Source organism: Lissotriton vulgaris, chromosome 5, assembly GCF_964263255.1.
Source record: "Lissotriton vulgaris chromosome 5, aLisVul1.2, whole genome shotgun sequence".
Taxonomy (NCBI): Eukaryota; Metazoa; Chordata; class Amphibia; order Caudata; family Salamandridae; genus Lissotriton; species Lissotriton vulgaris.
Window position 1 is genome coordinate 1,408,370,036 of NC_141693.1, and position 5,029 is coordinate 1,408,375,064.

Sequence of the window (5,029 nt, forward strand, 5' to 3'; positions counted from 1 at the left end):
GGCACAACTGCGCCAAGAAAGAAGATTATATGAGAGAGGTAACGTGCTTAGAAACAAACTACTATGTAGGGGTTACCTCAAAAAATTTGTAAAAAAATCGCTCAAAAGAGCCTGGTTCTGCCCCAGAGAAACACTACTCACGCCCAAAGAGAAGTCCACAATTAACAAACTCATTTGTGACACCACGTTTGGTGTACAGACCAACAAGTTACGCAAACTAATTATTAAGAACTGGCATATTATCAAGAGTATAGAGCCCAGTATAGAAGTCCCCATGTTTGCCTTTAAGAGAGGCAGAAACGTAAAAGACCATCTCATCAGATCTTCCCTAGAAGGACCCGCACAAACCACAAGAACATTGCATACCACATGGGGCCTTCCAGAAGTGAAGGGGAATTATAAATGCAGCAACTGTGTAGCTTGTCCACTCACCTGCAATACGAAAACATTCGAGCATGCAAATGTCAAAGAAGACCTAGAAGTTTTTGCTAATTGTAGGCCCGTGTGGACTTCCATACGTGGAATCCTTTATGACCCTTTTATTGTTTTGGTTTGGATTTGCACTGATTTATTTATCTTTTTGTAAATAATTTTGATCTATGTATATATGATGAGATATAGAATGTAAAATTTACATGTAATTTAAAGCAATTAGGTTCATACCCGACAGAACCACTGTTTGTGTTGAAACTATACTGCCCAGGTTCTGAGGGATACTGGTTTAACCCGGTCAAAATTTAATTCCATACGTGGGACAAACCCAACAGCCCATCAAAGCTCGTATTGGAAAGCACCGGAGCAGAATCATGTATTCTGTTCTCAATGCCCTGCTTGTCAACCATTATGTAGAGAAATTTCATACAGCAGACAAGGTCAAATGGCAGGTAAATGATAAGGTCCAGATCCCACATGGGGATGGAGACCTGTCGCAAATCCTTCAACAACTAGAATGTCGCTGGATAGAACGCTTTAATTAAATCATATTGGGGCTCAACTTTGAAGAGGAATGGAGAGGATTTGTAATTTCTTTGCCAGTATAAACTACCGGGGCCTTACAAAATGACCACCCGTGAGAGCGAATACACAGAACTGAGAATCTAGAACATGTATACCCACCACCAGGCAAGATCAGCGATGTGTATATAAGTCAGACGTGTATAGCAGAACTGTTGAAAAAGAGGGCCCACTGCAAGTACACTATCACTAACAGATACTACGTCAATCGCGTATCCAGGAAGGTTCCTCTGATTGGGCAGACTTTGGATTGTCAACTTTGGCTATCATGGATATCGAGAGTGAAAACACACCTCAAATGCACTTACTAAGGCAATATTTATCTATAATTTGTTGTTGTTTATTAGAAATGTCAAAATAATGATTGCAGTGTTTATTGCATATTAGAAATATCGAAAGAAGGATTGCAGTATCTATTAAATTGACTTGTTGGTTATAGTATGAAAAAACTGTCATACATGAAGTGCCAATTACACATGCACAGCTAATCTAGGGTCGGAGTTCGATCTATATATGCAGTATGGTTGCACTAATTGAATAGACTACGAATTGTTAATGTCACGATCTTAATATGACGTATTATAAATGTTATGTTATATGCTGTTTTGTAACGCGCACAATTACTACCGGAGTATCCTGGCGCGGTATACCGCTGGAGAACCCGTCCTGGCTTTCCCTGTGGGATGGTCTCTACTGGGTGTCCACAAGTTGGAGCCAGGCATCCCAGGCGTTGATGGGGCTGTTGTGGAGATTAGGGAAGCTAATGCCCAGAGTTGCCGAGTGGGACCCCTGGTTACAGTAGGCACCGAGGCTAGAATTATCGAGTCCGCTGACCCTGGTCCACGACCCTGCCACGTCGGGAATTGAACCCTGGTCTCGGGCCGACTCCTGCTTCCAGGTCTGCCGCCTCTAACCAGTGAGCCGCACCACTCAACTAAATGGTGAATTAATGATTACAATGTGTGTCTACAAGGGCTGTTATGGTCTACTATGTTACACCACATATCACGTCCACCGGTCTGAGTGTATTTCTGATGGCTACTACCAATTATCTTTGTATTGTTGTACAACTGTATTTTTCATTGCCTGTTACATAAACGCGTCAAACAAACTGTGACCAAGGAAACACACTAGTACTAGGCACCCGGATCACAAATATAGAGATCACTCCAGATCTTGGGCTATTACGAGACACCCGCCAGAAGCACACTCATTTCCCAGTCTCTATGCTATGTTGATGCCTCAGTGACCACTGCGATGACGGATTCACCGAGCAGATTCCTGCTCTGCTCTCTATTCACCCCCACTCCCCGCCAAAAACGCGTACCCGAGGCATTGTCTGTATATCAGACAACGCGGCACGGCTCCTCATTGTCATCGTACCATTGAGAGAGGCAGCACAACGGAGGCCCGTATTGAAAACAGCGCGATTGCCAGGTAAAATGCTTTCAGTATAACGGAGCTCGGGCCCGTATTTCTGATAACTACTTAGCCTTTAATGACGAAGAGACTAACAGCAGACTCTTCTTCACAGTGTTCTTCGTCAAGCCTCTCAGTGTATTAACTACTGAAGCACCTCATTCATATATAGCAAAATTGTCTGAGCGAGCCTTCTTGACCGCACGCCACTAAATCATTATAGTAATGTACACAATGAATGAAACAAAGTTCCATGTGATGCCCAAGAGCGAAGGCGGGGTGGACTGGAATCGGTCGTGCTCACAGGACAAACACTGCTGCCCCGGTTACTTACAGGTAATCTTCATTACTCCGAGTATAGTCTTCCTCGCCACATGAGTTACAAAGTGAGCTTTAGCTCCACAACAGAACCCTCCAAAGCAAAAAGAAACCACCTCCCACCCCCTCCCAACATGGCCGACCAGTCCCACCTGACCTCTATAAGAGGCGGGCCGGCCCAACCAATCAGCCTGATCTACCAAGCAAACAATGAAGCCGATAGCCAGACAGGGAGGGGGGGGGTGGGAACTCATGTGGCGAGGAAGACTATACTCGGAGTAATGAAGATTACCGGTAAATAACCGGGGCATTACCTCCTCGTTAGTCTTCCTCGCCCCCTGAGTTACAAAGTGAGCCAATACCCAAGCCAACAAGGCTTCATTGACCACCAGAACAACAACACCACACGGTGATTCAGAGAAAACCAACCCAAGGTTGATGTAAAACAACTGAAAAGAAAACAGGGACCACAGGGAACCTGAAATCAAGACCTCCAGGAAAAGGAGGCCAACCAGGAGTCGCAGCTCCAGCACTCCGAACGGCCCCAGCGAAGTCCCCCCCGGGACTGCTAGAGACCCACGTACCAGGCGGGTGATGACCACGCCGAAGTCAGAAAAAACTCCACAGAGGAGACACCCACTAAGGGGGCCCAGGGACCAGAGCCACACCTCGCGGACCGACCCTGGGTCCCCGCCGGATCCACCGAACCCAGCGAAGCGTAGGGAAGGATGCCAGCCTGTGTAAGCCCGCGAACCAAGGAGGAACGAGGGCTAGCGGCCCGAATGAACCGGGCCCAAAAGGCATAACACAGGTCATCCCACCGGGAAAGGAAAAAACGTGTGGCTAAGAGAAGCCAAAACAGCACGCCGAACACCAGCCCGGACAAGGGAGGAACCACGTTGGCCGGAAAACAGCGGCAAAGATACCACCTGAGTCCGAGGCCCCAGGGAAGGGACCCCGGGAAGGACACGGGGGACAAGCCGGAGGAGCAACCCCGTCCGGCAAAACCCGCAAGAAGGGCGGGGAGCGGAGGCACGACCCCCGCACGCCCATCCGCCCAGCAGACCCATCGCCACCAGGGAAAATCACCCGAAAGGCGAGGAACCGCAAAGCCACCGAGGGCCGGGGCCCAACCGGGCGGACCCCGAAGAGCTCGTAGAACGAGCGAGAAGACTCCTGTGGAACGCCTCACGAATTTGCGAGTCACCCTAGCGCAGGGGCCCTGCAAATCTCCGGTAACGTTCCAACCTAAGCATACGTGTAGCCGAAGCGAGCCCCCAAGGGGGAGACCGGCAGAGCGCCCGTGGGCGAAGGAGAAATAACAACGGAGCCAAGCGAGCCACCAGGGAGACCAGCCCGTCGAACATCGGACCGCGGAAGTCCCGCAAGGCAGCCCAACGGACCCACCGGGACCAAGCCCCGCCAGGGGTCCACGGAGGCGCGGGCAGCACCAAGCCGACCGCACCAAAGCCAGAGGGAAGCCCTCCGCCCGGCACAGTAAGACAGGTGGAAGATCAGTGGTAGCCCAGCAGCAAAACCATCCCCAAGAATCCGGCCTGCCGACGGAGGCAGGCCAGTAGAAAGGGCCGGCTCATCCCCGGCTCCAGGAGCGGGGGACCCAACCCTGGCATGAGAAGAACCTCGCCCGGCCATAAGGCTTGAACCGCCTGCTCGCAAAAGGAGCGGGTACCATGGGTGGAGGCCCCGCCGGGAGCCACAAACTGGAAACGCCCCCCCCGAAGATGCGAGATAACGCCCAGAGGCCAAGCCACTCAGCTCTGTATCGTTCCAACAGAAGCCCATGCGCTCCCAGGAGCACGCCGGCCCTGCCCAAGCGAAACCCGCAGCTCAGATGGCACGGGGGAAACGCGAACAGCAGGCCGCAAGGCCAAGCGACAGACAGGGCAACCACAAGGACCCGGGAGGGGAGAGCAGAATCCGGGCCGGAGGGCCGAGGCCCCCCCCCGGGAACACAGCCACCGGAGGCAGACTGAGTCGCGGCCCCAGGCGGCCGAAACCCCACCGGGGTCAGCGAGACCAGTCAACGAAGGCTCGATCCGACTCAGTCTGACCGCCCCCACCCCGCCGGACCCCGGGGGAAAGACAGCCCGAACGGGCAAGCCGGAGGCACCTACACCAGCCGGACGACCGACCCGACCCAGACCTGGGGACACCGAATGCACCGGTGCGACAGATGGCAGGCCCGGAGGGTCGTTAGTGGGATACAAGACCCACGCCTCCAGAGGAGACAGCGGCACAGCGCCGAAGACCCCTCGGC

The 5,029-nt window shown here is 52.1% G+C and overlaps 1 non-coding gene across 1 annotated transcript; it reads right to left on the reverse strand.

Annotated features, from left to right (window-relative positions):
* Positions 1–3,923: 3,923 nt before the first annotated feature.
* Positions 3,924–4,028, reverse strand: LOC147712665 (U6 spliceosomal RNA). Its single transcript, XR_015296279.1, has one exon. It is a non-coding gene; the product is annotated as a U6 spliceosomal RNA (small nuclear RNA).
* Between the last annotated feature and the right edge of the window lie 1,001 nt (positions 4,029–5,029).